This window comes from Podarcis erhardii, assembly GCF_964252035.2.
Source record: "Podarcis erhardii genome assembly, chromosome: 3".
Lineage (NCBI taxonomy): Eukaryota > Metazoa > Chordata > Lepidosauria > Squamata > Lacertidae > Podarcis > Podarcis erhardii.
In genome coordinates this window covers 117,689,370-117,710,961 of record NC_138507.1, presented here as the reverse complement: position 1 = coordinate 117,710,961, position 21,592 = coordinate 117,689,370, and the positions used below count along the sequence as shown (strand labels likewise).

At 43.5% G+C, this 21,592-nt stretch overlaps 2 long non-coding RNA genes across 3 annotated transcripts; both read left to right on the top strand.

Annotated features, from left to right (window-relative positions):
- The first annotated feature begins 1,208 nt into the window (after window positions 1–1,208).
- On the top strand, window positions 1,209–8,593 carry LOC309338118. 2 transcript variants are annotated; one of them, XR_014154727.1, is made up of 4 exons: window positions 1,209–1,304; window positions 1,580–1,678; window positions 2,597–2,728; window positions 8,574–8,593. It is a non-coding gene; the product is annotated as an uncharacterized lncRNA (long non-coding RNA). The 2 variants fall into 2 exon arrangements; XR_014154728.1 differs by having other exon boundaries at window positions 8,558–8,584.
- Window positions 8,594–13,744: 5,151 nt separating this feature from the next.
- LOC309338666 lies at window positions 13,745–15,286 on the top strand. The gene is made up of 3 exons (XR_014155001.1): window positions 13,745–13,840; window positions 14,117–14,215; window positions 15,149–15,286. It is a non-coding gene; the product is annotated as an uncharacterized lncRNA (long non-coding RNA).
- The last annotated feature ends 6,306 nt before the right edge of the window (window positions 15,287–21,592 follow it).

Below are 21,592 nucleotides of genomic sequence, written 5' to 3'. Positions count from 1 at the left end.
ATGGATTATTCCTTGGGGATCACAAAGCAGTGAAGGTAGAGGATCAAAGATTTTCTTCTCCTAGATGGGCTCCCATCCCTGGTTAATGAGGCCCACCTGCCTCACATTTCCTCCATAGAATAATAATAATAATAATAATAATAATAATAATAATAATAATAATTTATAACATCCCTAAACAGGGCTGCTGTTAGATGTCTTCTAAAAGCCAGATAGTTGTATATTTCCTTGACATCTAATGGTAGGGCATTCCACAGGGCAGGCACCACTACCAAGAAGGCTCTCTGCCTGGTTCCCTGTAACCTCACTTCTTGCAGTGAGAGAACCGCCAGAAGGCCCTTGGAGCTGGACCTCAGTGTCCAGGCTGAACAATGGGGTGGAGATGCTCCTTCAGGTATACTGAGCCAAGGCCGTTAGGGCTATAAAGGTCAGCACCAACACTTTGAATCGTGCTTGGAAACATACTGTGGGCCAATGTAGGTCTTTTAGTATTGGTGTTATATGGTTTTGGCGACCACTCCCAGTCACCAGTCTAACTGCTGCATGTGCAGAAACTGCCTTCTTGACTATTGGGCCCAGTATTAGTCTTGTCCGCTCAATTCTTTGAAGCTTGCCTACATTTGCAGGGGACAGACAAGTCCCTAATTTACTCTGGATTTGAGACCCATCAGCTACCCTCACCTGGTTTAGCCAGCCATTAGACAGCTTTTAGGAACCACAGGTAGAGTTGAGTGCAGGTAGGGGATCAAATGTTGAAGAACTACTACAGAGGGAGAACAATATCTCCCCCTGCCAGAGGTACTACCCCTCCCCTAACACCCCATACATAGGTCAGGAGAACTTGAGATATAAGGCTAAATGTACATTCTCTATCTTCCTCATTTCTCTTTGTGAGAGAAACAAGCCTGTCCTCTTTAACGTTTTACTTTCTCTCTCTCTCTACAAATTTCTGTGGACACCCATGCTTCTACCTTTGAGGTTACAATTTTCTCTCTCTCCATAGAAAGTGGCTGTAATATTGTGGAAAACATGCATGTGAAATGTGGCCCTGGTTCAGTCCACTGAGTTGTGTCTCCATGCTTATTCCTGGTTCTGGTTGCAACTGGTACTTTTTAATACATGGGAAAGGTGGGTAGAAGAAAGAGGACTAATAGAAAAACAGAGACGGTTGATGGCTTAAATTATTTTTAAAAGGAGATGGAAGAGACTTTGCTCAGTGGCTATGATGGTTGAGTGGATCTATAGGTGCTTCTGGGGGTATGAAACCATATTTCCAATCCAGTGAATCTTGACTGCATCGTCAGGTTAATGTACTGTACAGAACTTCTTCTGCTGTACAGAACAGCAAGGGCGAACTGGTGCTGCTTGATAGGGACCTCAGTTATCCGTAACATCTGAGCCACATTGAAACCATTTTTCCAACTGGGTGAACCACGAAGGCATTGCCAGATTAATGTACTCTTGAGCAGTGATACTTAAAGGCAATTTATAATTAAATGTATAATGCCTAGGGAGATTTTTTTAATACCCAGAGGAGTATAACACACACCAAACACATTCCCTCTTCATTTCCTTTCAGGTTGGGATACAAGGAGCATCCACCTTGACCTTCTGGGAGCTATGAAGACCATATACTTTTTCTATATTGTGTGTGCTCTGCTACTCATTCCCAATCCAGGTAAGCAATTATATGAGTACTAAATGGGAATGGAATGAGTAATACCACTGTGTGGGGCCAATGCTTACCCTATTCCTCTCCCCCCCCCCCCGTTTCCCTGTTCTACATTTCCAATTCCCATATACAGTGTCTACTTGCACTTGTGCTCTTGTGAACTGGTGGGTTGACAGCGGGAACTCACCCCACTACGGGGATTTGAACTGCTGACCTTACAGTCAGCAAGTCCTAGAGGCTCAGTGGTTTAAACCACAGCACCACCCACATCTTTTTCAACTAAACACCTGGCACACTGAAAAGGCGTTGCCGTGGAAGAAAGGTGAACAGCTAAATGCTTACTTGGTGCGTAAAAAGCTTTAAACTCTCAATCTTTCTTCTTGGGCAAAGGCCAATCATCATGCAGGTCAGGGACTGGTAGGGATGCTCTTACATGGTGTCACAGGATAAACTGACTTCTTGTGACATCTCACGACAGCATGCTCACTTTGTCCCTTACAATGGAAATCACGCAGGTTAAATGCACATGCCATGCAATTTTGAACCATGGCAGAGGCCTTAGTACACTGGCTACCAGTGGCAAGTTTGTGTGGGGATTGTGGGTTAAAGTTTAAAGTTGGGTTAAAGCTTAAAGTTGGGTATACGTACAGCAAGAAGGGAGGTGCAAGGAGTCTGCCATATTCCTTTTTTGATGTGTTCTTCTGTGTTGCACCCATCTCTGCTATTTCTTCTTGTTAAAATAGCTGCTTGCTTGCTTGCTTGCTTGTTTTTTTAAAAAAACAGCCACCTGAGTTTCTCTGCATTCTCTTAAATATTTTTTGCTGATATTGTTATTTATTAGATTTTATCATACCCACCATTCTACTTGAATTCTCTTGTACGTGGATAGGTAGCTAAAGGCCATTTGCTGCTCTGTTACTACAGGATTCACTGATGTTTCAGATGAAGAATCTTGCATGTATGGCGATCGCCCAGCGTACTGTGTGTTGAAGGAATGCCCTCGTCACTTTAAAGTCATTGGACATTGTGGAGAAAGGCATCGTTGCTGTTTTTACGGTAAGAATAAAGACCCTATAACCGGATCTGATTTCTGGTCCAGTTTGTAATTTAGATTATGCCTGATTCTGGACCAACCCAGCACATCCTGTATCCATGAAATGAAAAACTTTGGCAATCCTATTGACTTGTATTGGGAAACCAGGGAGCTGATTAATGCCTATTCTAGAGAGGGGATATTGCCTCCCTGCTTGAAGGAGGCAGTGGTAAGACCACAAGTTCAGAAGTCCTCCCTAGATTCAAAAGATCTAAGTAATTACTGGCTAGTTTCTGCTATCTCCTTATTACGCAATGTTCTTGAGTAGATGATCATGGACCAGATCCAGACGTTCTTGGAGGGAAATGATTTTCTAGATCCATTTCAATTGCAGTTGAGACCAGGTTTTGGCACAGGAAATCCCCATATGCTGATCTCTGTCAGGAGAGAGACAGGGGAAATGTGTCCTTGTTAATTCTCCTCAACCTCTGAGGGTCTTTTGATACCACTGAGCATGGTATGCTCCTGAAGAGACTGTCAGAGTTGGGTGTGGGTGGCACTGCTTTGTGGTTGTTCTGGTCCAACTTGGATGGATGTTATGCGGAAATCGATCTCTGAGCTTGATCGATGGAGCCGCGATCTCAGACAGCTTTACGATCCCAATCAATCACTTACAGCGGTCCGGCACGCTTCTTCTGCTGTCTCTTCAGTCACGGCTTTAAGCAGAGTGAAACACGCAGCGTTGTAAAGCAGCCTTACTTCTCCATGCAAGCATACATAGACAGTGTGTCTATTTACAGATCTTTATTAAAACATTACAGCATCAAAGTCCGTCACTGCTGGCAGCCATTGCTGCAAAACATGTCTCCCTCTCCGGATACACAGAGGGAACTGAACAATACAGGAAAAAAGTCTCCTCCTATTCTTCTGTCTCCGCCCAGCTTCTGTAAGCTGACGTCAGCAGGTGACACACACCAGGGAATTTAACCAGATAAATTCTGAACTCTCACACCCCCCTTTGTGTCCCTGCGTGATACCTGTGCAACATCTTCAGTAACACCTTGTGAGATCAATCCCTTCCCCAATGCCTTGTGTCCCCTCTTGGCAAACTTGTCAGGCATTTGTGGTATTACCTCACAACTCTCAGAATCGCACTGTGCGAAACTTACCCACGCACCTGTGGCCTGGTACCTCTCTGGTGGAATACCCTTAGTTGTGCGACTGGATCTCCTAGGCACAAACTCAGGTGTTCCCTCTGACTCACTCTGATCAGCAGGTGTGTCCTCTGCATCCCAGGACTCCCCCTCTGACTTAACGCGTCTTCGAATCCTCTCCATTACACTCACAGGAGAACTAGGCTCACTCTTGGGCAATCTCTTAACAGCTTTTGGAGATTCCCTATCCTGCTCCTGACCCTGGTCAGTGACCTGGTCGTCATCAGCAGCCTCAGCCCCTTCTTCCTCTGCCTCATCAGAACTGTCTTCTGGATCAGAGAGACATTCTGAGAGAACATCACGCCTGACAGGAGTCTTTGACTTTACATCCTCCTCACAGAACTCAGCGTGTTTACTGATCAGCACCTTACTCTGATCACCTGACGGGTACGCAAATCGCCATGCACGGGCTTCTGGCTCATACCCACAGAAGATCATTTTCTGGACTTTGGCTCCATCTGGCCCTTGCAAAGCTTTGGGCACAGTAACATACACAGGAGTCCCAAACGTGCGCAGAAAGTGAACCTGGGGTTTGTGGCCATTTAACAAAGAATACGGTGTGTCACCTACCAGTGAGTTGTAGACACGATTCCAGGTGAATGACACAGCCCTAGTAGCCTCCAGCCAAAACTCAGGAGGTAACCTAGCTTCTTTCAGCATCACCTGTGCAGCTTTAACCAGAGCTCCACTCCGCAGCTCTGCCACCCCCCCTTGCTGGGGAGAAGTAACTGTGTGAAGTATCCCTTTCTGTCGAAAGAACTTTTGCAAAGCAGAACCAGTGTACTTAGCATTTCTGTCACTGATGATCGCTTGAACCCTGGTGGAGAATCTCTGTTCCACCCCCTCAATCCAGCTCTTGATCAGCTGTGCTGCATCCTCCCTGGATTTGAGACCAAGAGTCCAGGAATTCTGTGAGAAATCATCCAAAAAAGTTAGCAGAAACCTGGCCCCTCCCAGACTTGGTTCCTTGACAGGACCGGCCAAATCTATGTGAACCAGCTCAAAAGGTTTAGTGGCAACCCGTTCCACCTTTGGGTAACTGCACCCTCTCACCTTTGCTTGCTTGCAAGTGTCACAGTTAATGGCACTTCTGCAATCTCGAATCTTACAACCTGTGGAAACCTCGGGTAGAACCTGCAAGTCTTCTACAGAACCATGAATGGCTCTCCCATGCCAAACACAAGCACATGACACATGAGCGGGAACTGTAGCACGCTGGTTGGGAACTGTAGCACGCAACGCTTGTGCTTTCTCAACCTTCCCCTCACCCCCAAGAGACGTCTTAAGAATGAAAAGATCATTCTGTCCCTTCCGTACTTTGGCCAGTAACCTCCCTCCTCTGGAGATTGTGCAGACATCATTTTCAAAACAAACTTTGAACCCCTTATTTAACAAATAAGGCACAGATAATAAACAGTGATGAACCTCCGGAACAATACAAAAATCCACCGACTCCTGTAAAACAGAAAGAAATACATTAGTGCTCTTGGAAATTTTAGTTCTCTGTCCATTTGCGAATGTAACAGTCTGTCCCTTCGGAACTGCCGTGCAATTCCACATCCCGCCTGCAGGGGTCTCTGGAACCATGTTGCGGTTAGCTGCAGAGTCGATTACAAAAGCCATTTCGAAATTTTCCATTCGGCCGTCTTCGAACAATGCCATACTCGCAGAGACTTGATAAGCCTCTTCCTGTTGTTTACCACGACCACCTGGCTCAGTTCCACGCCTGCCTGTCTTCCCAGGCCTGTTGCCATGGAAACCCGCTTGATTCCCATGGGAAGTGTCCTTGCAAACATCCTGCATCGGCTCTCTGCTGCGGTGGGGGCAGTTGCGACGCAGATGATCTGGTGAGTTGCAGATGTAGCAACGGAGAACAGACAAGGCTTGAACCGTGCATTCCGCTGGCCTGGCTCCGCCCTTACTCCCAGAGCTCCCGGTGCCAGCTTTGCACTCTTTCTGTCGTCGTAATTCCTCATCCTGCAAACGTCCTGCTACGTAATTCAGAGTCAAATTCTGGGGATCCATCGATTCCAGAGTTAGACACAGATTGTCATAACTCTTGTCCAGAGAGCTGAGCAGAATGTACACTTTCAGCTCCTCTGAAAAGTTGACTTGTAACAGTCTCAGCTGATTAAAAACAGCTATCATATCAGTTACGTGCTTTCTGATGCTATCCCCAGGACGTAACTTCATCTCAAACAAGCGTCTGGTGGTGTGTATCTTTGCCCCAGCAGTGGTTCTGTGGTGCACCCTTTCCAACGCTTGATAGGCTTCACAAGCATTTTCCAGCCCCTCTACTAAAGGCAGCTGTGAGCCATCCAAGCTCAGCACAATAGCTCCTAGAGCTTTGTGGTTACGTCTCTGAGAGGCATGGGCGTTTGCTATATCTGCCGCTGAAGCTCCTGCCGCTGGTGTGGGTAGGGGGGGTCCCTGGACAGCCTCCCACAGCCCCTTCGCCACCAGCCAAGCCTTCAGCCTCCTGCTCCATTCCTGCCAGTTCTTCCCGTCCAATTTTTCAAAGAGAACCGACCACGATTCGTGGCTGTCTGCCATGTCTTCCCATTCTCCCAAGGGGGCCCAAGCTTACTTACGATCAGGTACAGCTTCTCTGCCTCACCCTTCCGTGGAGAAACGACAGCAGCTGCGTCTCAGCTTCCAGCTCCAGCCAGCTCTCTGTATCAGAAGCTCTCACTGTCTCTCGGAAGCAGGCAATTAATCATTCTTGCTCACCGGCATCCACGCTGACTTCAAAGCGTTCCTGGAGCTCACACCGACTGCTTTACGAGCGTTGTCTGACCTTCCATAACCTATGCGGAAATCGATCTCTGAGCTTGATCGATGGAGCCGCGATCTCAGACAGCTTTACGATCCCAATCAATCACTTACAGCGGTCCGGCACGCTTCTTCTGCTGTCTCTTCAGTCACGGCTTTAAGCAGAGTGAAACACGCAGCGTTGTAAAGCAGCCTTACTTCTCCATGCAAGCATACATAGACAGTGTGTCTATTTACAGATCTTTATTAAAACATTACAGCATCAAAGTCCGTCACTGCTGGCAGCCATTGCTGCAAAACATGTCTCCCTCTCCGGATACACAGAGGGAACTGAACAATACAGGAAAAAAGTCTCCTCCTATTCTTCTGTCTCCGCCCAGCTTCTGTAAGCTGACGTCAGCAGGTGACACACACCAGGGAATTTAACCAGATAAATTCTGAACTCTCACAGATGTTTCCAAAGGGTGATACTTGGGGAGTATTGGCCAGGGGTGCTGGGTGTCAAGAGCTGAGGTGGCCTCAGAGTACACAAGTGGGTGAGGGAGCCCAGCCAGCCAGCCAGTCTGCCAGCGCTTGGTGTTGGGAACGGGCAGACAAGTGGGAGGCTGGGCAGACAGGCAGGTGCCATGATGGCCTTTGTTGTCCTTGCCTGGTAGCTGAGTGGCCGGTGCCAAAGGGGAACCTTTCTGCCACACAGGCCTGGTGGCACCCGCTGCTGCCTCCCAAGGTGAGTAAGGTGCAGGCCTCACGTTCACCTTTGGCCAGTCTCCGTTGGGAAACTTGGGCTGGGGGCATCCTCTTCCCAGGCCCCTGTGGGGTGGTGTGATGAGGCTCCTCTCTTTGTGGTGGGCAGAAGACCAAGAGAGGTGGCAGTGGGTGCCCGGAGTAGACCCAAAGAGAAAAGAGAGGAAGCTGACCTATATAGCCTTAAATGCCTTTAAATGACTCAGGACTGCAATACCTCAAACACTGCCTCTCCCCATATCAACCGACCCAAAGCTGCCAACTTCCTCTGAGGTCCTCCTTTGTCTGCCTCCTCCACAAGAGGGTGGTAAGCCAAGAACAGGTCCTTTCTGAGGTGAATTCCCATTTATGGAATGCTCTCCCCATGCAAAAAAAAAAAAAAAAAAAAAACACACTAAAACTAATAAAGATCATCATGGGGAAAAAAATAAAAAATATATAAAAAAGGTCTTTGGCTGATAAAACCATACGTGACCTTTGAAATAGGTTTGAGGGAATGGGTTCTGGTTTTGTTTTGTTTTGTTTTGTATTCTCCTTTTGTATTTTAATGTTGTAAACCACTCTGTGATCTTCAGATGAAGAATGGTATAGGTATACACAAGTAGCAAATCAATAACTTTAATTTAATTTAATTGGCTATCCAAACCTAAGCAGAGTTTCATACTAACAGCAAGAAACAAAACCCACTCCTCCCTTGTAGAGTATGGATTTGCCTCTGAGTAAGATACCACTTCTGTCCAGCTCTAATTTTTCACAAAGGTCAGTCAAATATTTATCTTTGCATAGCGTCATTTCAAAAGATTAAGAATGCAAAATGCAGAACATGAAAGAAAGCAAAATGGATAGAACCGAAAATCTTTGCTCAAAGCTGAGGCTACCAAGGTTAGTGCCTGATGGACCACTACTGGTACCCTGGAAGCCTTTGAAGACCACACTCTCTGCCCCTTCATCAAGAGAAAACTTTCCACCTGGAGGCTTAAGTGAAGTGGATTGAGCTCTGAAAAATACAAATACTCTTCTGCCAGATAACTTTTGCTAAATTAATGTAGAATTAGAAATATTGGTTTATGGTATTATATATAGATGGCATTTCACTTGCTTTCTCTCTGTGTGTATATGCAGGTCTAGTTCCTGTAAGAAACAGAAGGCAATGTGAGAGGATGCTGGGGAATTGTTACCAATCCAATTGCGGTTTCGGATATCGTGATATAGGAAAATGTGCAGAGAATGTTTCATGCTGCAGATCTGTGTAAGTATGAAGCTCCCAGATATTGTGGTAGGTTGGACCTGATGACACTTGGGGTCCCTTCCAGCTCTACAATTCTATGATTCTATGAAAAATACTTTGTAATTAAAGTATTGATTCACTTGCAAGTGAATTGAAGATGGTGCATTTGAAATATTCTTGCTGGCGGCACACACATTACACTTGCCCCAGATATTGTCAAGGCAAACAGTTCCAGCAGGTGGTTCTTCTTGTGCTTGTTGTTGTGAATAATAATAGCAATATCAAGAATACTTTATTTTAAAAAATAGAACACCACAAATCAGCAACAAATGGAGTAGTGCGCTTGTTCAATGGCCAGAAGTCAAATTTGACTTTGTCTTACTTTTTTTCTTTTTATTCCTTTTCTCTCCCAGATATATTGGCTGAAGGAGGTATCTACATTTGCTCTTACACTCCTGCTGATTGGAATGCAGAATAAAATTGGACCTGTCTGCAGCAAAAGTATCTGTGTGTGCTTCATCCCTTTCTGCTCATTTTACTTATTTCTGTTATAAGCCCCGTTCCGTGCCCAATAAGCATGGGGCACCTTTGCCTGGCGGCACTGTGGCCCATAAATTGCAGCAAAATCTCCTCTGTGTAATGGGCTCATGGGAAAAAGCTGTCCCATGACCAATGCCAGATTTACATATAAGCTGAACAAGCCATAGCTTAGGTCCCCACTTTCTTGGGGGCCCCCAAAAAAATTAAAGGGGAAAAAACTGAATTTACATTTCCAAAATATAAGATAAAAATCAAATCAAATAAAAAGTACATACATGAACAGTATGTACTTTCAGCTGGACATATAAAGGGCCCCATTACCTTCAGTAGCTTAGGGCCTCATGAAACCTAAATCAGGCCCTGTGCATGAGCCTTTGCTATAGAGGGGAAGGGAGAGCCTTTGTAAGGCTGCTTCCCCTAGAGCTCACAGCCATTTTGCTGAGAGAACTTCTCTCTCGCCCACCCTCGGGTTCGAGCCTTTACTGAGCAATTTTGGGTTGCTCGTTGGCAGGGCCAGAAATGATTTTCTCTCTCAAAAACTGAGACACTTGGTTGTTGTTGCTGTTGTTTTGCCTTACCCTCAGGGAAATTATGGCTTTCCTTTGTTAGGCAAAAGAACATTGTTTGTGTGAGGGTGGAAATGGCGTTGGGTAGGATCAACATAGTATAGGGGGGAACCCATTAGGGGTCTGAGGGGTGGATTGACCACAGCAAACCGAAGCGTGGGTTCAGCATCTGCTTGCTTGGAGTCTCCACCCTGGTCTTCCAGTGAGACCTCGCTTGCCTGGCTTGCACCACAGCAAACTTCAACACTGACCGACTTCCGACTTCCATTGTTCTGGTTTGGAGGGGTTCAAACCCAGCAGAACCATTCTGTCAACATGGAGCTTGTGGAATGATGTACTGATCCTTTGTTTTTTTAAAAAAATCATTTTTATTAAATTTTCCACTTTTACAATCCAATCAAATCACATTAAATATTCCAAATTATACATATACATATCAAATAGTCCAAATGTTCTGCCAAATTGTCAAATTTTTAATAGGACTTCTCATGCTTCAAGTGCGAGGGTTCTGATCATCTCATATCTCTACTTCTTTTCATAGTCATTTCCGATGGTTCCTCTAATTCTTCCTGTTGTTAACCTTCCTTCTTCCTTGGCCTCTTAGTTGTTCCCACAAGCAGGTTGAAATAAGCAATGATGTATTTCTGTGTGGATTTTATGTCTATGATTCCCATCTATAAGTTTGCAGCCTCTCCTCACACGCTGGTGTTTCTGCCAAATCAATCCAAAGGTCTTTTCGCTGCTGGCAGCTGCCATCTTCACTCAGTTCTGATGAAATCAAGTCTAAGTGTCTGCTCATTAATTTTCCCAGACTGGTTGTATCAAACATTAGCCTTTACAGAGGAGGTTTACAAAATCAAACTGGAAATACTAATATTAAAGGCTCACCCACCCCCCTATGGTTGTTTGTAATTCTGCAGCTTGGTCTTGACTTCCATCATGGCAGATTTCCAAATTAAAAGTGTGACACAGCTTCCACACAAATTCTAGGAAACTATCCAAAGTTTTTTAACATCTCTCCAGCGGCTAATGAGATCCTGCTTCTGTCTAATCTCAGCAAACTGGAGAATCTTTTATCCTCTTCCAAGCAAATCAAAGATCAAAAGCCTTAATTAGATAGTATTATTATTTCCAGTTTATAGTTTTACAGCCATATTTATATCAACAAATACAAAACAATCCAGTCTCGCTTGTTATAGATAATGTAAATGGTTCTTCTGGGGTGACTCTTTCCAGCCAGTGCCCCCAGACCCTCCTTCCTTATGAAATTGGAGCTGGTTTGTTGGGCATCCGTGGATGAGACTGTCTTCCCATACCCCGGGAAGATTTTGGGAGGCTGATTACTCCCATCTCAGCCTCTAATTACCCTGTGGGAGCCGGAGCGATGGAATTTTCAGCCATCTTCCATGGCGCCTCAAGCAGAAGTCCTGATGTACTGATCCTTTGACCGAATGCCATGCCAACCCTTGCCCTGCCTGCTGCTGTCAAGACATATTTGGCCTGACTTTAATCCCATCACCATTGAATGGTCTGGTGATCTGGCTGCTCTCATGGGTCACATCATGCTCTTGCCTGGGCAACTAACTACCTCTATGAGGAACATTCTTTTTTTTTATTGCATTGAGATCAAAGAGGTATAAAAAATATTGGATGGAGGGAGGGGCTCTCTTGCTACTAAAAAGATGCTGTGAAGCATATCAGCTGCATCCACTCACTCCATACGCAATCAAAATATATGCAATGCTTGCAAACAGAACATGACGACAGAGACTCTTTCTTGGAAGTAAGGGGCAAATCTTTCCTGAACAAGAGAGTTATTCCCCTCCACCCCCCAAAAAAGTTATCACTGGTGAAAGGATGGTGGGACCACCCAAGAGTCAAAGTCCAAGAGTCCAAGATCAGGACATGAGCTTCAGCACTGCATGGCAGCTACGACATTGACCCAAGAAATGCCCATGCCCACTCCCCAAACTAGTAAGCTCAAGATATGGTCTCCTCACTCATGGGATGCCTGTGCCTTGTAGGAATGTTGGCCTCGCCAGCACATGCTCCCTTTGCATGGTAAGATCTGTTCCTTTCTATGGATGTTGGAAGTTTCATTGGGTTACCTTAGGCAAGGTAAATCGACTAATGAAATTAATTGACCTTGACCTTCAACACGAATGGTTGATGATAAAACCACCTGTGCCCCAAGGCCCTTCCGATTCCTACACATAGTCTCATAGGCCCTTCCTATATGTTACACACTGTGTCTGGCAGTCTTCATTTCTACCTACATGAATCAGAAGGAGATTGTTTCTATGTTATCTCTGGGGCAGAATTAGAGAAATGTTCCCAGAGTTCTGGCAATGCTGATTTGATACTGCACTTTATGTTGAAGAATATGAAATCGAGAAGAGAGATTTCTAAAAATAGAATGGGGGGAAATGATTGATAATTTGAAGATGCACTGTAAACAAATCACAACAATAGCAGGCCTGATATAAACACGTGCAGTAAGTGATAATTAAGGGAAAAGATCAGGACAAATTAGTAAATAGATTTAAATTGGTTATGCAGTAATGAAAAGATATAAAATATAAAATAAATAAGCACAGAAAGGAGGGGAGAGGGGGGTGCACTGTATATTTTAAACTATTTATTATCGCTGATGCAGTCCATTTGAGAGCAGCTGGGCCAGAGGGGGTGCCAGAAAGAGGTTTATAAAGCACTGTTTGACAGCCTTGGGACTCCACTCTGGATTTGTGTAGACGTTTTGCAAGACAGAAGATATGGATTATTCCTTGGTGATCACAAAGCAGTGAAGGTAGAGGATCAAAGATTTTCTTCTCCTGGATGGGCTCCCATCCCTGGTTAATGAGGCCCACCTGCCTCACATTTCCTCCATAGAATAATAATAATAATAATAATAATAATAATAATAATAATAATAATTTATAACATCCCTAAACAGGGCTGCTGTTAGATGTCTTCTAAAAGCCAGATAGTTGTATATTTCCTTGACATCTAATGGTAGGGCATTCCACAGGGCAGGCACCACTACCAAGAAGGCTCTCTGCCTGGTTCCCTGTAACCTCACTTCTTGCAGTGAGAGAACCGCCAGAAGGCCCTTGGAGCTGGACCTCAGTGTCCAGGCTGAACAATGGGGTGGAGATGCTCCTTCAGGTATACTGAGCCAATGCCGTTAGGGCTATAAAGTTCAGCACCAACACTTTGAATCGTGCTTGGAAACATACTGTGGGCCAATGTAGGTCTTTTAGTATTGGTGTTATATGGTTTTGGCGACCACTCCCAGTCACCAGTCTAACTGCTGCATGTGCAGAAACTGCCTTCTTGACTATTGGGCCCAGTATTTGTCTTGTCCGCTCAATTCATTGAAGCTTGCCTACATTCGCAGGGGACAGACAAGTCCCTAATTCACTCAGGATTTGAGACCCATCAGCTACCCTCACCTGGTTTAGCCAGCCATTAGACAGCTTTTAGGAACCACAGGTAGAGTTGAGTGCAGGATGGGGATCAAATGTTGAAGAACTACTACAGGGGGAGAACAATATCTCCCCCTGCCAGAGGTACTACCCCTCCCCTAACACCCCATACATAGGTCAGGAGAACTTGAGATATAAGGCTAAATGTACATTCTCTATCTTCCTCATTTCTCTGTGTGAGAGAAACAAGCCTGTCCTCTTCAACGTTTTACTTTCTCTCTCTCTCTACAAATTTCTGTGGACACCCATGCTTCTACCTTTAAGGTTACAATTTTCTCTCTGTAGAAAGTGGCTGTAATATTGTGGAAAACATGCATGTGAAATGTGGCCCTGGTTCAGTCCACTGAGTTGTGTCTCCATGCTTATTCCTGGTTCTGGTTGCAACTGGTACTTTTTAATACATGGGAAAGGTGGGTGGAAGAAAGAGGACTAATAGAAAAACAGAGACGGTTGATGGCTTAAATTATTTTTAAAAGGAGATGGAAGAGACTTTGCTCAGTGGCTATGATGGTTGAGTGGATCTATAGGTGCTTCTGGGGGTATGAAACCATATTTCCAATCCAGTGAATCTTGACTGCATCGTCAGGTTAATGTACTGTACAGAACTTCTTCTGCTGTACAGAACAGCAAGGGCGAACTGGTGCTGCTTGATAGGGACCTCAGTTATCCGTAACATCTGAGCCACATTGAAACCATTTTTCCAACCGGGTGAACCACGAAGGCATTGCCAGATTAATGTACTCTTGAGCAGTGATACTTAAAGGCAATTTATAATTAAATGTATAATGCCTAGGGAGATTTTTTTTAATACCCAGAGGAGTATAACACACACCAAACACATTCCCTCTTCATTTCCTTTCAGGTTGGGATACAAGGAGCATCCACCTTGACCTTCTGGGAGCTATGAAGAACATATACTTTTTCTATATTGTGTTTGCTCTGCTACTCATTCCCAATCCAGGTAAGCAATTATTTGAGTCCTAAATGGGACTGGAATGAGTAATACCACTGTGTAGGGCCAATGCTTATCCTCTTCCTCTTTTTTCCCCGTTTCCCCGTTCTACATTTCCAATTCCCATATACAGTATCTCCTTGCACTTGTGTGCTTGTGAACTGGTGGGTTAACAGGACCTGGGACAGATCAGTGGGAACTCATCCCACTGTGGGGATTCGAACTGCTGACCTTACAGTCAGCAAGTCCTAGAGGCTCAGTGGTTTAGACCACCGCACCACCCACATCTTTTTCAACTAAACACCAGGCACACTGAAAAGGCGTTGCCGTGGAAGAAAGGTGAACAGCTAAATGCTTACTTGGTGCAAAAAAAGCTTTAAACTCTCAATCTTTCTTCTTGGGCAAAGGCCAATCATCATGCAGGTCAGGGACTGGTAGGGATGCTCTTACATGGTGTCACAGGATAAACTGACTTCTTGTGACATCTCACGACAGCATGCTCACTTTGTCCCTTACAATGGAAATCACGCAGGTTAAATGCACGTGCCATGCAATTTTGAACCATGGCAGAGGCCTTAGTACACTGGGTACCAGTGGCAGGTTTGTGTGGGGATTGTGGGTTAAAGTTTAAAGTTGGGTTAAAGCTTAAAGTTGGGTATACGTACAGCAAGAAGGGAGGTGGAAGGAGTCTGCCATATTCCTTTTTTGATGTGTTCTTCTGTGTTGCACCCATCTCTGCTATTTCTTCTTGTTAGAATAGGTGTTTGCCTGCCTGCTTGCTTGTTTTTTTAAAAAAACATCCACCCGAGTTTCTCTGCATTCTCTGAACTATTTTTTTGCTGATATTGTTATTTATTAGATTTTATCATACCCACCATTCTACTTGAATTCTCTTGTAAGTGGATAGGTAGCTAAAGGTCATTTGCTGCTCTGTTACTACAGGATTCACTGATGTTTCAGATGAAGAATCTTGCATGTATGGCGATCGGCCAGGGCACTGTGTGTTGAAGGAATGCCCTCGTGGCTATGAAGACATTGGAAGTTGTGGAGAAAAGCTTCGCTGCTGTTTTTACCGTAAGAATAAAGACCCTATAGCCAGATGTGATTTCTGTCCAAGTTTGTAATTTAGATTGTGCCTGATTCTGGACCAACCCAGCCCATCCTGTATCCATGAAATGAAAAACTTTGGCAGCCCTATTGACTTGTATTGGGAAACCAGGGAGCTGATTAATGCCTATTCTAGAGAGGGGATATTGCCTCCCTGCTTTAAGGATGCAGTGGTAGGACCACAAGTTCAGAGGTCCTCCCTAGATTCAAAAGATCTAAGTACCATATTTTTCGCCCTATAGGACACACTTTTTCCCTGCAAAAATGAAGGGGAAATGTGTGTGCATCCTATGGGGCGAATGCAGGCTTTCGCTGAAGCCTGGAGAGCGAGAGGGGTTGGTGCGCACCAACCCCTCTTGCTCTCCAGGCTTCAGGAAGCTCTGCACAACCCTCGGGAGACCGGCTCCGAGGGTTGCGCAGAGCTGCCTGCAGTCCCGGCCTCAGCGCAGCTCTGCGCTGCCACCGGGAGTCAGGCCCTGCTCCCAATTGCCATGCAGAGCTGCCTGCAGTCCTGGGCTCAGCGCAGCTCTGCGCTGCCACCGGGAGCCGGGCGCGAAGTCCCGCCCCACTCCCGATGGCCACGCAGAGCTGCGCCTAGCCCGGGACTGCAGGCAGCTCTGCGCGGCCACCGGGAGCCGGGCGCGAAGTCCTATATAGCCTTAAATGCCTTTAAATGACTCAGGACTGCAGTACCTCAAATACTGCCTCTCCCCATATCAACCGATTCAAAGGCTGCCAACTTCCTCTGAGGTTCTCCTTTATCTGCCTCCTCCACAAGAAGGTGGTAACCCAAGAACAGGTCTTTTCTGAGGTGAATTCCCATTTATGGAATGCTCTCCCAAGGCAAAAAAAAAGGCGGGGCTTTATAAAAAGGTATTTCCTTGTTTTTTTTATGAAAAATGATTTGGAAATGACGGGTATGGCATGCCTGGCTCTCCCCCCAAAATACAAAGCTATTTAAGGATAACCACAAAACACCATGGAAATAAGTAACAACAAATCTGGAAATATGGGATAGATTGAAACTATCTTTTTGTGGAAGAATAGCAGCCATTAAGATGAGTGTCTTACCTAAGATGCTCTTGGGTATCTATTTCAAACCATCCACATAGTCACAGGACAAGGTCAATTCAACGAGTGGCAAAAAATGATCTCAAAGTTTGTATGGCAGGGGAAGAAGCCTAGATTAAATTTAAAATTCTAATGGGCAGAAAGGAAAGAGGAGGTTTTTCACTACCAGATCCTAAAATATATTATGAGGCTGCATGTATAACATGGCTAAAAGAGTGGTTCAGTTTGGAAAACACAGATGTATTGGATGTGGAGGGGTTCAGAAACAGATATGGGTGGCATGCATACCTTTGGTATGACAAGGTCGGAGTGCATTTAAATCATATTATAAAAAGCCCATTATATGAAGTCTGGATAAGATCTAAAGAGTGGTTTGAAAGAAAGACAGTATGGTGGCTGTCACCCCAGGAGGCCTTCTCAGTGAAAAGATTAAATATAAAAGGAGAATGGTTAACTTATAGAGACATGTTGTTGGAAGAGAATAATGTAATTAAGATCAAGCCTTATGAGGAATTAAAAGATAAATTATCAAGCTGGATGGAATAGCACCAGATGAATGACATTTTCTCAAAAGATAAAAAAGCAAGAGATTTGAACAAACAAAATCAATATTAGAAACTGCAGTACTACAAAACAACATCAAAAATACTGTCTAAGGTTTACGAGTTTTTACTAGAATGGCACACAAAAGATGAAGACATCAAAAGTGTCATGATTAAATGGGCAATGGATGTTGGCCAAAACACTGAGTATGAAAAGTTGATAAAATTATGGAACACTGGGCTAAAATCCACAGCATGTACATTGTTAAAAGAAAATCTGTTAAAAGTGATGTACAGGTGGTACTTCACGCCAATTAAATGAACAAAGATGTATAAAACAGGAAATAAGAATTGTTGGAAGTGTGGGATGAAAGAAGACAGTTTCTTTCACATGAGGTGGACATGTGACAAAGTGAAAACTTATTCGGAAAGCATATACAACGAACTAAAGAAGACCTTCAGGTATACGCATTTTTAAAAAACCACTCATTTTTGTTGGGGATGGTAGGAGAGTATATTAATAAGAATGACCAGAAATTGTTCCTGTACACAACAACAGCGGCGAGGTTATTGCTGGCCCAGGTGTGGAAACAGCAACAAATGCCAACAGTAGAAGAGTGGCAGTACAAGGTTATGGAATATGCAGAAATAGCCAAACTAATAGGGAAAATTTGACATCAGGGCGATAAAACATTTCAAAAAGAATGGGAAAAAATTGTGTCATACATAGGGAGGATGAGGTGAAATAGGGAAATCAGTAGAATTGAAATAAACCTCATAATGGGAAACTCTAGAAGAAGAAGAAGAAGAAGAAGAAGAAGAAGAAGAAGAAGAAGAAGAGGAGGAGGAGGAGGAGGAGGAGGAGGAGGAGGAGGAGGAGGAGGAGGAGGAGGAGGAGGAAGAGTTTGGATTGGATATCCTACTTTATCACTACCCTAAGGAGTCTCAAAGCAGCTAACATTCTCCTTTCCCTTCCTCCCCCACAACAAACACTCTGTGAGGTGAGTGAGGCTGAGAGACTTCAAAGAAATTTGTCTAGCCCAAGGTCACCAGGAAGCTGCATGTGGAGGAGCGGAGACACGAACCCGGTTCGCCAGATTACGAGTCTACCACCCTTAACCACTACACCACACTGGCTCTTATTGGAAAATAATAACAATAAGAAGTAAAAATGTATAATATGGCCAATGTAACAAACAGTATAGGTAAATGAATATAGACAGACAACAAGAATTGTATATATAGAAAGATTTATTTGTTTACAGACATCTTACGGACAAAAATGGAAGAACAACAACAATATACAAAATGGATAAAGACAATGCGAAAAGATAGAGATGACATAAAGAAGCCAGAAGAAGGAAGGAGGGAAGTCAGCTCTTGGGAGCAAGTATAAATGTAAAAAGCAATGTAATATGTGTATGTACAGTATGTAAATAAATAAAAAAACTAATAAAGATCATCATGGAAAAAAAATTAAAAAAAGAATATAAAAATGTCTTTGGCTGATAAAACCATACGTGACCTTTCTAATAGGTTTGCGGAATGGATTCTGTTGTTTTATTTTTTGTTTCGTATTTTCATTTTGTATTTTAATGTTGTATTTACATCATGCGAAAGGCTGGGCTGGATGAATCCCAAACTGGAATTAAGATTGCCAGAAGAAATATCAACAACCTCAGATATGCAGATGACACAACCTTGATGGCAGAAAGTGAGGAGGAATTAAAGAACCATTTAATGAGGGTGAAAGAGGAAAGCGCAAAATATGGTCTGAAGCTCAACATCAAAAAAACGAAGATCATGGCCACTGGTCCCATCACCTCCTGGCAAATAGAAGGGGAAGAAATGGAGGCAGTGAAAGATTTTACTTTCTTGGGCTCCATGATCACTGCAGATGGTGACTGCAGCCACGAAATTAAAAGACGCCTGCTCCTTGGGAGAAGGGCAATGACAGGCCTAGACAGCATCTTGAGAAGTAGAGACGTCACCTTGCCAACAAAGGTCCTTATAGTTAAAGCCATGGTTTTCCCAGTAGTGATGTATGGAAGTGAGAGCTGGACCATAAAGAAGGCTGATCGCCGAAGAATTGTTTATACAATTTTGTTTATACAATAGAGAAAGACAGAATAAACAGAAAATAGACAGGAAAGAAACAAACATAAAATTTGACATCTTGTAATACCCATTTTTTCTTCATTTTTGGACTTCCTCACATCTCTCGCTCCTGCGTTCCAAATTTATAAAACTTTAGCCAGCAACTTATCCCCTTGTTTCCATTCTTATTATACACATTTCCAGTATTTTGTCCCTAACTTTGAATATTTTTATCTAGGTCTTAAATACCTAATTTTAACACAATGTTTATTCAAAATTTATTTTTCTCATAAAATTCACTCATTCTCATAATCTTTTCATCTAACTTTATGGTGCCTTGTTGTTTTCAAATCTCTCATCCTTCTTAGCACTCATATAGTTTACAGTATTTTTGTAGATAGTCCTTAAATTTCTTCCAATCCTCTTCCACTGCTTCCTCTCCCAGGTCTCGGATTCTGCCGGTCATTTCTTCTAGCTCCATGTAGTCCATCAGTTGCATCTGCCATTCTTCCAGCGTGGGCAAATCTTGAGTTTTCCAATATTTGGCGACAAGTATCCTTGCTGCTGTTGTTGCATACATAAAAAATGTTCGATCGTTCTTTGACACCCTCTGGCCAACAATGCCCAAAAGGAAGGCCTCTGGTTTCTTAGGGAAGGTATACTTAAATACCTTTTTCAGCTCATTATATATCATTTCCCAGAAGGCCTTAACCCTGGGGCAAGTCCACCAGAGGTGAAAGAACGTTCCTTCAGTTTCCTTACATTTCCAACACTTATTGTCTGACAGGTGATATATTTTTGCTAGCTTGACTGGGGTCATGTACCACCTATATATCATTTTCATAATGTTTTCTTTCAAGGCATTACATGCCGTAAACTTCATACCGGTGGTCCATAACTTTTCCCAGTCAGCAAACATGATATTATACCCAATGTCCTGTGCCCACTTTATCATAGCTGATTTAACCGTTTCATCCTGTGTATTCCACCTCAGCAGCAAGTTATACATTCTTGAGAGTAATTTAGTCTTAGGTTCTAACAGTTCTGTTTCCAATTTCGATTTTTCCACCTGGAATCCTAACTTTTTATCCAATTTAAAAGCCTCTTTAATCTGAGCATAATGTAACCAATCTCGCACTTTATCTTTTAGTTTCTCCAAACTCTGCAATCTCCAATTGTCTCCATCTCTTTCTAGTATTTCCCAATATTTCGGCCATTCGACCTCCATATTGGGTCTTTTCACAGCCTTAGCTTCCATAGGTGATAACCACCTTGGGGTCTTATTTTCTAATAAGTCTTTATATTTTGTCCAGACATTAAACACTGCTTTCCTTACAATATGGTTCTTGAAATTCTTGTGAATCTTAACCTTGTCATACCATAGATATGCATGCCATCCAAAAGCATTGTTAAATCCTTCCAAATCTAAGACCTCAGTGTTTTCAAGAAGCAGCCAATCTTTCAACCAGCAAAAAGCTGCTGATTCATAGTACAACCTTAAGTCTGGCAGGGCAAACCCCCCTCTTTCTTTAGCATCAGTTAATATTTTAAACTTAATTCTGGGCTTTTTGCCCTGCCAGACAAATTTAGAGATATCTCTTTGCCACCTCCCGAAACACTCAGTTTTATCCACAATCTGTAAAGTCTGAAAAAGAAACAGCATCCTTGGCAATACATTCATTTTTATAGCGGCAATTTGGCCCAACAAGGAAAGTTTCAATCTTGACCAACTTTCTAAATCTCTCTTAATTTCTGACCAGCACTTTTCATAATTGTCCTTAAATAGATTCAGATTTTTTGCTGTTATGTTCACCCCTAGATATTTTACTTTTTTAACCACGTTTAACTCTGTCTCCTTCTGAAACCTTTGATCGACGAAGAATTGATGCCTTTGAATTATGGTGCTGGAGAAGACTCTTGAGAGTCCCATGGACTGCAAGAAGATCAAACGCATCCATTCTTAAGGAAATCAGCCCTGAGTGCTCACTGGAAGGACAGATCGTGAAGCTGAGGCTCCAGTACTTTGGCCACCTCATGAGAAGAGAAGACTCCCTGGAGAAGACACTGATGCTGGGAAAGATGGAGGGCACAAGGAGAAGGGGGCGACAGAGGACGAGATGGTTGGATAGTGTTTTCGAGGTTACCAGCATGAGTTTGACCAAACTGCGGGAAGTAGTGGAAGACAGAGGTGCCTGGCGTGCTCTGGTCCATGGGGTCACGAAGAGTCGGACACGACTAAACGACTAAACAACAACAACAACAACATTTTAATGTTGTAAACCACTCTGTGATCTTCAGATGAAGAATGGTAGTAAATAAGTAGTAAACAAGTAGTAAATAAAGTAAATAGTACAAGTAGTAAATAAAGTAAATAGTAAATAAAGTTTTACACAAGAGGTTGTGGGGCAAGATGGCGCCGAAGGTAGCAGCCTAGTTAACCTCGTCTGCTTTTAGACAAAGTTTTAAGTAGTTTTAAGTAGTTTTTTCAAACCCTTTGGGGGTTTATCTTTTAATTCTAATGAGTTAGTGGCTGCGTTATCTCCTCAACACTGCCTTCGCTTTTCTTAGC